This window comes from Manis pentadactyla, chromosome X (assembly GCF_030020395.1).
Source record: "Manis pentadactyla isolate mManPen7 chromosome X, mManPen7.hap1, whole genome shotgun sequence".
NCBI classification, from domain to species: domain Eukaryota; kingdom Metazoa; phylum Chordata; class Mammalia; order Pholidota; family Manidae; genus Manis; species Manis pentadactyla.
This window is the reverse complement of record NC_080038.1, coordinates 135,409,591-135,425,086: the sequence shown is the minus strand read 5'-3', so window position 1 is coordinate 135,425,086 and position 15,496 is coordinate 135,409,591.

The following is a 15,496-nucleotide window of genomic DNA, read 5'->3' as shown; positions in this document are numbered from 1 at the left end:
ATTTCCCTGTATGGCCCCGGAAGATGACTGGTTAGCCAGGGACGGGTAAGATTCCTCAAGGGAGGAACAACCTAAGACAGGCACAGTCACAGGGGGGCCATCAGGTGAGAAATTGGGGATCAACAGAGGTGAGGCTTAGAACCTCACCCCCCCTGTTTTGAGAGAAATCTTCTGCATCTGTGGATGTTTTGTTGCCCTTGTCTAGCTTGGATTAATACTTAGTCTATAGGCACACACCTGATCATCTACATTTGCCCTCTGACAGCACTAAACTATGTTTTCTACCTTTATCTTGCATCTACCTACCACTTCATTTTATTAAAAATAATAATAATAATAATAATAATGGAGAAATGTGGGATTCACATATAAATCAAGTATAAAAATCAAAAGAGTATTCATATTTGACCTGATTGTTTATAGTTCACAATGTGTGATCAAAACCGAAAGTTTCTGTGATGACTGCCGTTGCACCGTTCACCATGTAAGAACTTATTCACTATGTAAGAATTTGTTCACCATGTAAGAACTTGTTCGTTATGCTTCAGAAGATTGGAGACTGTTGAGAATTAGGCTTGGGGTTGATTAATGATTGTGCATTGAGTCCCCTATACAGAATTTTATTGTTGTTAACAACCATTTGATCAATAAATATGAGAGATGCCCTCTCAAAAAAAATGCTAAAAATCTTCCCTATTGTTTTAAAGTTGCCTTTTTGCTTACAGCATGTACTTGGTGGCTGAGAATCTTTTGCTATTTTTCAGAATTGTGACAAAAAGTGATTCTTAGAGTTTTTGATTGATTTTTTTATATTTCTGTAGAGGGGTGGGCCCTTGGAGCTGCATGCTCCACCTTTTTCTCCACCTTTCCATTTTTCCTTTTAAGAACAAAGGAAAATTAATCTTAATTAAACATGAGCAAAAAATATTGATGTGGTGAAATCCCATATAATAATATTATTTGATAAAAGAGGATAATGACAGAATAAGGTTCCTGTAGATAATGAAAGCACACTGGAAAGATATGTACATGTTGTCCATAATTTGGGAGGCATTGGTATATTGAAAACAAAGCTTCATAAGATAATTCTATCATTCTGTGTGTGTATATATAAATTTATAGATATAGATATTTACATATCTGTCTATATCTATATGAATAATTTAAAAAATCTTCCCCAAAAGTTATAGAACCTTTAAAATAACAGCACAAGATGGAATTATAAAAACTAAAAACAGCAACAAAGAAAATGACAATTTGAAAATTTCTATCTGAACTCAAGAGGGAATTTTAAATGAAAAAGAAAAATAAATGCAGTAGAATTAAAAAATGAACTAGAAAAAACACAAAAGCAAAATAAAGGCCATTGAAAATTCCTTAAGAAAAATAAAATATGGAAGATAATAAAGTTAATTTTAATTTTAAAAGAAAGGTTTCAAGAGAAAATTATACATATGGAAGATATGAAGGCAGATTTTATGTGAGTCTCCCTTTCCATCAGAAAGAAACAAAACAATCGAGCAAATAAATGCAAGCCAAAACAAATGAACCAACAAAAAACTTAAATGAACAAAGCTTTTCTAAAATAAATTGTTTGAAATTAGTAACAACAGGATACAAGGTGTATCTGAGAAAATCAATTGAAAATTGTCAAGAGCATAAGACATGCAAGTAAAAAACAAATTTGACTTTAAGGAGAAATAAAAGCTTCAAACATCAAAGCTCCATGGTGTCTGTTGAACAAATTACAATCAGACTTGTCATACCAATTCTTTACCAAAAGGCAAGAAAAAAATGTATTTCAGATATTCAAGGAAAGAAAATATGACAGGAACATTTTATATCCAGCCAAACTGATCTACAAGAAAAAAGGCCATAGAGAACTTCTTCTGTAAATGGAAGAAATCATGGAGTATTCTTCCCATGAGCCCTACTTGAAGAATGTATTAGATAAAAAATTTCATAACACAAAATATATGGAGAAATACTAGTATGAAGACAAGCAATTTGAAGGTGGAATTATATAAATAGTTATATAACTATTAAACAAATTTAAAAAACCAGCTCTTTTTTATGAAGGTGTAATTTATATACATTCAAATGTACATGTTCTTAAGTGTACAGTTAGATGAATTTCAGAAATGTATATATTTGAATAATTATCACCCACATTGATACAGAATCCTTTCCAAAGCTCCAGAAAGCTTTGTGTCTCTTTCCAGTCAACCCTTGTCCCCAGAAGGTGTCATTATATTTTTATTACCATTACAATAAGTTAGTTATGCCTGTTCTTGAACTTCATTTTAATAAAGTATTAGAGTACGTACTTCTTTATTTTCAGTTTCCTTTGCTTAAAATAAGCTTTTGTGATTCATTCATAGGTATCATGACTTTATTTTATTGTTGAGTAGTATATAATTGCATGAATATACCAAAAAGACTACTGACATGAATATTTTCCTAAAAGTCTTTTGAACTATATAGGCATTCATTTCTCCTGGGTAAATAACTAAGAGAATTGCTATGTTATTGCATCAGATATGGGTATAATTTTATTAGAAATGGTAAAATGTTGTCCAAAGTGGAAACACCAGTTTACACTCCCACAGCAATGTATGAAAGTTTCAGTCATACTATATCCTTGCCAAAACCTTGTATTTTCATTAATGTAAACAATTCCAATATGTGCATAGTGGTATCTCATGTGTGCTTAATTTACATTTTCCTAAATGATGATAATCTGAAGTATCTGTTCATGAACTAATTGTCTATTCCTGTATCCTCTTTTGTAAAGTACTTGTTCAAATATTTTTCCAATTTTTATTTAGTTTTTTGCTATAAATTTATGAGTTCTTTAAACATTCAGATATAAGTCTTTTCTCAGATATATGCATTGCAAATATGTTTTCAATGTCTATGATTTGCCTTTTTATTTTCTTAATGGTGTCTTTGGATGAGCATATAATTTTTTTATATGAAGTCCAATTTATTTATTTTGAATTTTTAATAGTAATGCCATTTTTGTCCTAAGAAAGTTTTTCTAACCCTAAGGTCAAAGAGATATTTTTTTCCAGAAAACTTAAAGTTTCAGCTTTTTAATTTATATCCATTCCAATTATTTCTTATATATGGTGTAAAGTAGATGATATTTGTTTTAATTCAGACATCCAGTTGTTCCAACACCATTTGCTTAAAATATTTTCTTCTTTCCATTGAATTTCATTAGCACTTTTGTTGGAGATCAGTTGATTTTGTATGTGTGGGTCTAGAACTAGACTATATTGTTCTTTGTTTATCTTTATGCCAATACCACACTGTCTTGATTAACATAGCTTTACAATGTGTATTGAAGACAGATAGTTTAAGTCTTCCAATTTTGTTCTTCCTTTTCAAAATTGCTTTGGATGCTCTGGAGCCTTGAGTTTCCATATAAATTTTAGAGTCAGCTTGTCAATTTCTAACTTTAAAAAAGCCACTTTTGATTTGGATTACATTGAATCTATAGGACAATTTGGGGAGAAATGACACCTTAACAACATTATGCCTCCCAATACACAAATAACTTTTTATCTCTAATTTCTCTGAGCAATATTTTGCAGTATTATACATAGAGTTCTGTTACATTTTTTGGTAATGATATTTCTAATTATTTTATGTACTGATATTGTTACAGCTGTGTTTTGTCTTGATGTCTAGGTCATTCAATAAAACACTGAGAACAAGTCTTGGGAGGGTAGACATTCTTGTCCTATTTCTGATATTAGGGGTAAACATTCAGTAATTTGTCACTAATCGTGGAGTAAGCTAAAAATTTTCATGAATGGTATTTATCAGATTTAGAAAGTTACCTTTTATTCTTAGTTTTCTGAGAAGTTTGTCATTAATAGGTATTCAATGTTATCACATGCTTTTTCTGCATCTATTGAAATGATTTTATGGTTTTTATCCATTATTCTTTATATAAGGGGGTTTGAGGCCAGCTCCAAACTCCTTCTACACCCTGCAGACTGCTCAGGTGTTTTCACAGCAACCCCAGGTGTGAGGTTATTGGTCTTCAGGGCTACTGTAAAACTGGGGACAGAGGAATGGGGAAAGGTCAAGATTAAACACTATAGAGCTTTTCTACTTGAACAAATATTCCTTGATATTTGCAAACTTTTGGTTAATTTATATACTTTTTAAATGTTGATTTTGAATATGTTTGCCACTGTTTTCATTGCTTTTATAGAAAAGTGGGTTCTCCAAAGTTTTTACTCTGCCATCCCAGGAGTGCTTCCCTCAATTTGGAACACTTTTTAAAGAAAAACAAAATATTTTTTCACAGATCTAAATATTACATTTTTAAATAGATAAAAGCTTAATAGACTCTATGCTGTTCTAAGCTAGGCTCCTTTGTTTCCTATTAAACTTATTAAAAATATATTTCTACTGAAGTAAGTTAGTGAATGGCACTCATTCTCTCTGTCTCTTCATCTCTCAAGAAAAATATACAAACCATCATAAAGGAAGGGAAGGAGTGTTCAGCTGACTTAACTGGGTATTGTTAAATTACACATTAAAAATTTGGCTTTAACTCAGAATAATGGGCTTGTGTTTGACTCTACAACCTTTTCTAACTTTCTTGACCTTTATCTTTGTACATTTGTTTCTCTGTGTTAACAGAAGGATAATGAAATATAATAGAATTTTGCTAATTCTAACTCTGATACTGTGCCCTTCCTACATTTTTCAAGTCCCTCATCAAAGACAGATAAAAAGCTCTCTAGACTGAGATCTTATCCCATGCATAATGTGCTTTGTTGTTATTAAAATCATGTTTTTAAGCATCTATATTAGTAATTTCCAAGAAACAAATAGTCCCTCAGTGCAGCCACACAAAAGAGCTCAGTGGCCCTGAGGGAAGAGCATAGGATTCTAAGAGCTCTGCAACTGCATCACAGATATCATCGGAAAGTTGACCTTTTCTCAGTGGAAGAAATTTTTTATCTCATCAGTTGGCTTGATCTGCATAATAATTAGTGGAATAATTGTGTTAGTTTACCAATTGTTTTGTCTCTGAAGCCAGACTATTTGAAAAATAGCTCATTTGGAAGCATAATAATTTGAAAGATAATATCAGATTTGATACATATTTCACTGAGTCTACTTCTGTTAACAAAGACTATTTCCTCCAATTGGTAAGGCTCTCTTTCCAATCCAAGGAATAGAGAGAATTCTTTTCCTCTCCTGCCTACCACATTTTCCTTCACAGTGATCAACTATATAGTTACTATGGTCCAAATGTTTACATTCCTTCAAAATTTAAATTTGAAATCCTAACCCCAAAGATGATGATATTAGGTGGGTACTTTGGGGGTTGCTTATGGCCCAAGGATGGGGCCCACATGAATGGGATTAATGCCTTATAAAAGGGGCTTTAGGGAGATCCCTAGCCCCTTCTACCACGTGAGGACACGGCAAGAGGATGACCATCTATGAACCAAGAAAAGGGCACTACTCTGACCATGTTGGAGCCTTGATCTTGAACTTCCTTGCCAAGGAATTCTTATGAACTTCAGGTGTTTATGAGCTACACAGTCTATGGTATTTTGTTCAAGCAGTCTGAATGGATTAAGACAGTAGTAATGGTTGTGGTGGTGGTGGTGGTGATGGTGGTAGTAATAGCAGTTAACACATGTGATTGTCTGCTGCATCAAACACTGTTACACACCTTACATGCTGAATCTCAATTATACTTCCTAATAACTTTGAGGCAGGTTCTAAGATTATTCTTGTTTTACAAATGAAGAAATAGGGAACTTATTCAAGGTTTCACCACTAGAAAATGACAAGTCCAAAATTCAACCTACACCTGTATGTGTGCCTATGAAACTTAAGCATTTTCCACTTTTCTACAGTACTCCTAAAATCAATGAAATAAAAAAGAAACAAAAACAACAGCACAATCCAGGAAATTCACAAAAGGAAGGATCATAAATGTAAAACCACCAAAGAAATTTCAATACACAATTCCTTGCGTTGTTATAATAATCTCCCAGTCCCTGAGTTTCTGTACATGATATGGTTGCATGTACTCAGTATGTCACTCAAAAATCCTGAGTTATGGTGTCTATTCATATAGGCTGAAGTCATCTTCCAAGTCACTCTGAAAGTATGATATTCAGGGGCATATGCAATGCTGGGGACAGAGCAATTCAAGAGAGCTTCTATAATGAAAATGTGCAAGGCTTTTAGATTTGAGTGCATATACAAAGGCACATAAAGGGAAGGGCTTTAAATTCTATTGATGAATACTTTGCTACCAAAGGTTTTCATTTCCCTGACTAGTCACTACCTTTGAGGGATAGGCTAATGTGAAAGGAACACTTGGTTTTCAGCCCTGTAAGTGACTCTTCCATATAAAAATCCTCTCAGAAGGTCAGAAGGTGGCTACCAACAAAGGAGTTGGGGCTGACTTAAACCTAGAACACCAATTTGGACTGTAAGGATATTTATTTTTAGTTTTTACAATATGTATGTCACATGGATGTGTATACACACACACACAAAAACTTTAAGTCTTTTAAAAATCAGTTTTACATTTGCAGTGAGTGTATGAATACAAAATGTTCAGAATTTTTAACTTTCCTAATCACATTGCACATCTATGTTTTTGAATTTATTCTTTAGTCTGGTACCTTTAAGAATAAACTGGGCATCGATTTCTTTTTATTCTATTGATTTCCCTGTGCATTTAAGTTTCTATTTGTGAGGCATATAAATAATGGAGCTATCATCTCAATGGACATTGTCATCGTCCAGCTATAAACTTTCCTTTTACACGTGTTATTGGCAACATTATTATTATGGTATTGACAAAACACAGTGGAGGGGAGCCGAATTGATGGCTTACTGAATGTCTTCATTTCAAGATGCAGGCTACCTCAGGGAGGTTTAAAGTTCTATGTTAGATGTGTCTACACAATAGTAGGTAAATGCCTTTTCCTGAAATTGCTCAGTAAGTACAGTTGTTCCATTTCTTTTCTATTAGATGTTATTTTCTAAAAATGGAAGAGCCCTAATTTAGCTCTCAGTTAGTCAGATTCTCATTTGGATGTAGTATTATTTTGTGGTTCCCTAGCTCTCTTCGAATAATTAAATTATTTAGTCCCCAAAGTGTACATTTGGGAACAGTTGTTAAATTTGACCACACGGACCTGGCCTAAGCCTCTTCTTTGACCCAGTACTTGGGGCTTGGACCCTTGTGTAGAAAGAAGAGCTAGTAGAGTAGTGATTCTCCATCCTTAGAAAGTCCCGGGTATCCCAGGCATATGGTAAACACCTGACTGTAACAATGGCTCACTAGGACACTGATTTGCAATGCCAGTGGTGCGAAGGCAATAATGACCACATCTCCCCCTCAAGTGACATATTTTAACAGAGGGGCATACTTATTAGGAAATCCCAAGGAAGCAGGCCTGTGCTTGCATTGCTAAAGGGAATATAAATTTCCACAAATATTTTTAGAAATACTCTGTTGGAGGGGGGCGGAGCCAACATGGCGGCGTGAGTAGGACAGTGGGAATCTCCTCCCAAAAACATATATACTTTTGAAAATACAACAAACACAACTAGCCCTAAAAGAGAGACCAGAAGACGCAGGACAGTGGCCAGGCTGCAGCTACACCAGCGAGAACCCAGCGACTGGTGAAAGGGGTAAGATACAAGCCCCGGCCCTGCGGGACCCGAGCGCCCCTCCCCCCAGCTCCCGGCGGGAGAAGAATAGGCAGAGCGGGAGGGAGACGGAGCCCAGGACTGCCGATCACCCTGCCCCAGCCATCCGGGCCAGAGCGCTGACACAGTACATGCCCAGGGGGCCCTGGATACTGGGAGAACAGGGGGTAAGACCTCAGAGCGGGTGCTGAAGCTGATGCCCCTGTGACAAAGAAAAGCGGGGGCTTTTTGAAAGTCTTAAAGGGACAGGGACTTAACAGCTTGACGGAAACAACCCAGGTCACAGTACAGCAGCTGGAAATTACAGGGAAAACCGGGTGCACTAACCCCCTGGGCAACAGCTCTGAGACCCCTCACGGAGGCAAACAGTCAAGCAGCCCCCCCATCCATCACCCCACCGGGCGCTGCGAAAGCAGAGAAGCAGCCTGAGACAAATTCCGCCCACAGAAAGGGAAATTTCTCCCTCCCGGCCAGGCAAGACACAAAGACCCACTCTACACGCAATTACCCAACACAAGCCACTAGGGGTTGCAGTTTCCCCAGTAAAGAAAGGCCAGCAGTAAGTGAAAATTTTGGCCCTCCCAGCTGACAGTCAATAGCACCTGTCAACATGAAAAGGCAAAAAAATATGATTCAGATAAGACTAACCCAGACAGCTTCGGCATCTGCTACATCTTCCCCTGAGAAGGAATCTGGGGAGATAGATTTAGCCAGTCTACCTGAAAAAGAATTCAAAACAAAAGTCATAACCATGCTGATGGACTTGCAGAGAAATATGCAAGAACTAAGGAAGGAGAATTCAGAAATAAAAAAAGCTCTGGAAGGACTTCAAAACAGAATGGACGAGATGCAAGAGACCATTAATGGACTAGAAAACAGAGAACAGGAACGCAGAGAAGCTGATGCAGAGAGAGATAAAAGGATCTCCAGGAATGAAAGAATTTTAAGAGAGCTGAGTGATCAATATAAAAGAAATAATATAAGAATCATAGGCATTCCAGAAGAAGTAGAGAGAGAAAAGGGGATAGAAAATGTCTTTGAAGAAATAATTGCTGAAAATTTCCCCAAACTAGGGGAAGAAATGGCCTCTCAGACCACAGAGGTACACAGAACTCCCATGACAAGGGATCCAAGGAGGGCAACACCAAGACACATAATAATTAAAATGGCAAAGATCAAAGACAAGGACAAAGTATTACAAGCAGCCAGAGAGAAAAAAAAGGTTACCTACAAAGGAAAACCCATCAGGCTATCATCAGACTTCTCAACAGAAACCCTACAGGCCAGAAGAGAATGGCATGATATACTTAATGCAATGAAACAGAAGGGCCTCGAACCAAGACTACTGTTTCCAGCACGAATATCATTTAAATATGAAGGAGGGATTAAACAATTCCCAGACAAGCAAAAGTTGAGGGAATTTGCCTCCCACAAACCACCTCTACAGGGCATCCTACAGGGACTGCTCTAGATGGGAGCACTCCTAAAAAGAGCACACAACAAAACACCCAACATATGAAGAAGGGAGGAGGAGGAATAAGAAGGGAGAGAAATAAAGAATCATCAGATTGTGTTTATAATAGCTCAACAAGCGAGTTAAGTTAGACAGTAAGACAGTAAAGAAGCTAACCCTAAACCTTTGGTAACCACAAACTTAAAGCCTGCAATGGAAATAAATTCATACCTTTCAATAATCACCCTAAATGTAAATGGACTGAATGCACCAATCAAAAGACACAGAGTAATAGAATGGATAAAAAAGCAAGATCCATCCATATGCTGCTTACAAGAGACTCACCTCAAACCCAAAGACGCGCACAGACTTAAAGTCAAGGGATGGAAAAAGATATTTCAAGCAAACAACAGAGAGAAGAAAGCAGGTGTTGCAATTCTGGTATCAGACAAAACAGACTTCAAAATAAAGAAAGTAACAAAAGACAAAGAAGGACATTACATAATGATAAAGGGCTCAGTCCATCAAGAGGATATAACCATTATAAATATATATGCACCCAATACAGGAGCACCAACATACCTGAAACAAATATTAACAGAACTAAAGGAGGAAATAGAATGCAATGCATTCATTCTAGGAGACTTCAACACACCACTCACTCCAAAGGACAGATCCACCAGACAGAAAACAAGTAAGGACACAGAGGCACTGAACAACACACTAGAACAGATGGACCTAATAGACATCTACAGAACTCTACATCCAAAAGCAACAGGATACACGTTCTTCTCAAGTGCACATGGAACATTCTCCAGAATAGACCACATACTAGGACACAAAAAGAGCCTCAGTAAATTCCAAAAGATTGAAATCCTGCCAACCAACTTTTCAGACCACAAAGGCATTAAACTAGAAATAAACTGTTCAAAGAAAGCAAAAAGGCTCACAAACACATGGAGACTAAACAACACGCTCCTAAATAATCAATGGATCAATGACCAAATCAAAATGGAGATCCAGCAATATATGGAAACAAATGACAACAACAAAACTAAGCCCCAACTTCTGTGGGACGCAGCAAAAGCAGTCTTAAGAGGAAAGTATATAGCACTCCAAGCATATTTAAAAAAGGAAGAGCAATCCCAAATGAACGGTCTAATGTCACAACTATCAAAATTGGAAAAAGAAGAACAAATGAGGCCTAAGGTCAGCAGAAGGAGGGACATAATAAAGATCAGAGAAGAAATAAATAAAATTGAGAAGAATAAAACAATAGCAAAAATCAATGAAACCAAGAGCTGGTTCTTCGAGAAAATAAACAAAATAGATAAGCCTCTAGCCAGACTTATTAAGAGGAAAAGAGAGTCAACACAAATCAACAGTATCAGAAATGAGAAAGGAAAAATCACAACAGATCCCGCAGAAATACAAAGAATTATTAGAGACTACTATGAAAACCTATATGCTAACAAGCTGGGAAACCTAGGAGAAATGGACAACTTCCTAGAAAAATACAACCTTCCAAGACTGACCCAAAAAGAAACAGAAAATCTAAACAGACCAATTACCAGCAACGAAATTGAAGCGGTAATCAAAAAATTACCAAAGAACAAAACCCCCGGGCCAGATGGATTTACCTCGGAATTTTATCAGACATACAGGGAAGACATAATACCCATTCTCTTTAAAGTTTTCCAAGAAATAGAGGAGGAGGGGATACTCCCAAACTCATTCTATGAAGCTAACATCACCCTAATACCAAAACCAGGCAAAGACACCACCAAAAAAGAAAACTATAGACCAATATCCCTGATGAACGTAGACGCAAAAATACTCAACAAAATTTTAGCAAACCGAATTCAAAAATACATCAAAACCATCGTACACCATGACCAAGTGGGATTCATCCCAGGGATGCAAGGATGGCACAACATTCGAAAGTCCATCAATATCATCCACCACATCAACAAAAAGAAAGACAAAAACCACATGATCACCTCCATAGATGCTGAAAAAGCATTTGACAAAGTTCAACATCCATTCATGATAAAAACTCTCAGCAAAATGGGAATAGAGGGCAAGTACCTCAACATAATAAAGGCCATCTATGAAAAACCCACAGCCAACATTATATTGAATAGCGAGAAGATGAAAGCATTTCCGCTGAGATCAGGAACTAGAAAGGGATGCCCACTCTCCCCACTGCTATTTAACATTGTACTAGAGGTCGTAGCCACGGCAATCAGACAAAACAAAAAAATACAAGGAATCCAGATTGGCAAAGAAGAAGTCAAACTGTCACTATTTGCAGATGACATGATACTGTACATAAAAAACCCTAAAGACTCCACCCCAGAATTACTAGAACTGATATCGGAGTACAGCAAAGTTGCAGGATACAAAATCAACACACAGAAATCTGTGGCTTTCCTATATACCAACAATGAACCAACAGAAAGAGAAATCAGGAAAACAACTCCATTCACAATTGCATCAAAAAAAATAAAATACCTAGGAATAACTCTAACCAAAGAAGTGAAAGACTCATACTCTGAAAACTACAAGTCACTCTTAAGAGAAATTAAAGGGGACACTAACAGATGGAAACTCATCCCATGCTTCTGGCTAGGAAGAATTAATATAATCAAAATGGCCATTCTGCCCAAAGCAATATACAGATTTGATGCAATCCCTATGAAACTACCAGCAACATTCTTCAATGAACTGGATCAAATAATTCAAAAATTCATATGGAACCACCAAAGACCCCGAATAGCCAAAGCAATCCTGAGAAAGAAGAATAAAGTAGGGGGGATCTCACTCCCCAACTTCAAGCTCTATTATAAAGCCATAGTAATCAAGACAATTTGGTACTGGCACAAGAACAGAGCCACAGACCAATGGAACAGACTAGAGAATCCAGACATTAACTCAGACATATATGGTCAATTAATATTTGATAAAGGAGCCATGGACATACAATGGCGAAATGACAGTCTCTTCAACAGATGGTGCTGGCAAAACTGGACAGCTACATGTAGGAGAATGAAACTGGACCATCATCTAACCCCATATACAAAAGTAAACTCAAAATGGATCAAAGACCTGAATGTAAGTCATGAAACCATTAAACTCTTGGAAGAAAACATAGGCACAAACCTCTTAGACATAAACATGAGTGACCTCTTCTTGAACATATCTCCCCGGGCAAGGAAAACAACAGCAAAAATGAACAAGTGGGACTATATTAAGCTGAAAAGCTTCTGTACAGCAAAAGACACCATCAATAGAACAAAAAGAAACCCTACAGTATGGGAGAATATCTTTGAAAATGACACATCCGATAAAGGCTTGACGTCCAGAATATATAAAGAGCTCACACGCCTCAACAAACAAAAAACAAATAACCCAATTAAAAAATGGGCAAAGGAACTGAACAGACGGTTCTCCAAAAAAGAAATACAGATGGCCAACAGACACATGAAAAGATGCTCCACATCGCTAATTATCAGAGAAATGCAAATTAAAACTACAATGAGGTATCACCTCACACCAGTAAGGATGGCTGCCATCCAAAAGACAAACAACAACAAATGTTGGCGAGGCTGTGGAGAAAGGGGAACCCTCCTACACTGCTGGTGGGAATGTAAACTTGTTCAACCATTGTGGAAAGCAGTATGGAGGTACATCAAAATGCTCAAAACAGACTTACCATTTGACCCAGGAATTGCACTCCTAGGAATTTACCCTAAGAATGCAGCAATCAAGTATGAGAAAGATCAGTGCACCCCTATGTTTATCGCAGCACTATTTACAATAGCCAAGAATTGGAAGCAACCTAAATGTCCATCGATAGATGAATGGATAAAGAAGATGTGGTACATATACACAATGGAATACTACTCAGCCATAAGAAAAGGGCAAATCCAACCATTTGCAGCAACATGGATGGAGCTGGAGGGTATTTTGCTCAGTGAAACAAGCCAAGCAGAGAAAGAGAAATACCAAATGATTTCACTCATCTGTGGAATATAAGAACAAAGGAAAAACTGAAGGAACAAAACAGCAGCAGAATCACAGAACTCAAGAATGGACTAACAGGTACCAAAGGGAAAGGGACTGGGGAGGATGGGTGGGTAGGGAGGGATAAGGGGGGGAGAAGTAGGGGGGTATTAAGATTAGCATCCATAGCGGGGTGGGAGAAAGGGGAGGGCTGTACAACACAGAGAAGACAAGTAGTGATTCTACAACAGGTTGCTACGCTGATGGACAGTGACTGTAAAGGAGTATATAGGGGGGACCTGGTATAGGGGAGAGCCTAGTAAACAAAGTATTCGTCATGTAAGTGTAGATTAATGATTAAAAAAAAAAATGCAGTTCCTATGTGGTGACCTCTAATGAGTTCTACACAATGATATAAAGGACATATAAAAGTGTAGGCAAAGGGTCTGTTTGTGTTTATACAGAGGATCAAAGCCTAATTTGGCTACCCCAAAAATGAACTAAGAAACGATATGAAAGAGAACTTCCAACATCAGCACTCTCGGGAAGACTCATGCCAGAAGATGATCATCAAAAAACCCCAACAAAGATCCACGCACTGCTACAGCTGTAGATGCACTCATCCCACCAGCTCCTGGACTTGCCATGGGAATGAAGGAGATATCTAAGCTGGCCTGTGCATACAGTAAAACAACAAATTTGACTGGATCTATACTGTTGGAACTCAACCAAGAATTAGGAGAAGTGCAAATTGTAGCGCTCCAAAATCTTACAACTACAGACTATTTACTGTTAAAAGAACATATGGGATGTGAACAGTGCCCAGGAATGGGTTGTTTTAATTTGTCTGATTTTTCTCAAACTATTCAAATTCAGTTAGATAATAACCATCATATCATTGATAAGTTTTCACAAATGCCTAGGGTGCCTAACTGGTTTTCTTGGTTTCACTGGAGATGGCTGGTAATTACAGGTATGCTTTGGTTATGTAACTATACTCCTATTATGTTAATGTGTGTGTGCAATTTAAGTAGTAGCTTAAAATCTATACATGCTGAAGTTACTCTACAAGAAGATATGTCAAAGAAATAATCAATCTTCCCATGTTTTCTCCCGCCTGCTACTTCTATAGCTTTTCTTCTTCCTTCCTAATTACAACGAATTCTTAAATAGAATTCGTGCCTCATATCAAATTTACCGAGTATCATAACCCCTCCAAGTGGTAAAGATACCTCAAGACAAATGCTGGGCATAGAAGCCACAGGGCATAAATATGCAAAGAAATAAAAAGCTAACCATTTCAAACAATAAGGCTTCTCTCTCACTTACCAACTTCACATTTCCCTGTATGGCCCCGGAAGATGACTGGTTAGCCAGAGACGGGTAAGATTCCTCAAGGGAGGAACAACCTAAGACAGGCACAGTCGCTGGGGGGTCATCAGGTGAGAAATTGGGGATCAACAGAGGTGAGGCTTAGAACCTCACCCCCCCTGTTCTGAGAGAAATCTTCTGCATCCGTGGAAGTTTTATTGCCCTTGTCTAGCTTGGATTAACACATAGTCTACAGGCACAAACCTGAACATCTACATTTGCTCTCTTACAACACTAAACTATGTTTTCTACCTTTATGTTGTATCTACCTACCACTTCAGCATCTTATTAAAAATAATAAAGAGAGAAATGTGGTATCCACATATAAATCAAGTATAAAAATCAAATGTGTATTCATATTTGAACTGACTGTTTATAGTTCATAATGCATGAGCAAAACCAAAAGTTTCTGTGATGACTGCCCTTGTACTGTTCACCATGTAACTTATTCACTATGTAAGAATTTGTTCTCCATGTAAGAACTTGTTCGTTATGCTTCAGAAGATTGGAGACTGACGAAAATTAGGCTTGGGGTGGATTAATGATTGTGCATTGAGCATTGACTCCCCTATACAGAATTTTATTGTTGTTAACAACCATTTGATCAATAAATATGAGAGATGCCCTAACAACAACAACCAAGAAAAAGTACACACTTCCAATTGTAAAATAAATAAGCAACCGGGATGTAATGTATAGCATAAGGAATATAGTCAAAATATTGTAACAACTTGGTATGGTGATAGCTGGTACTTAGAATTATCATGTATATAAATGTTGAATCACTGTGTTGTACACCTGAAACTAATGTAATGTAATACTGTGTGTCAACTACCCTTCAATAAAAAATAATTATCTAAAAAAAAAAAAAAAAAAAAGAAATACTCTGTTGGAATCTATCAAAATGTAAAAATGCAAAAGATTTTTGACTTACCACTTGCACTATTGGGTATC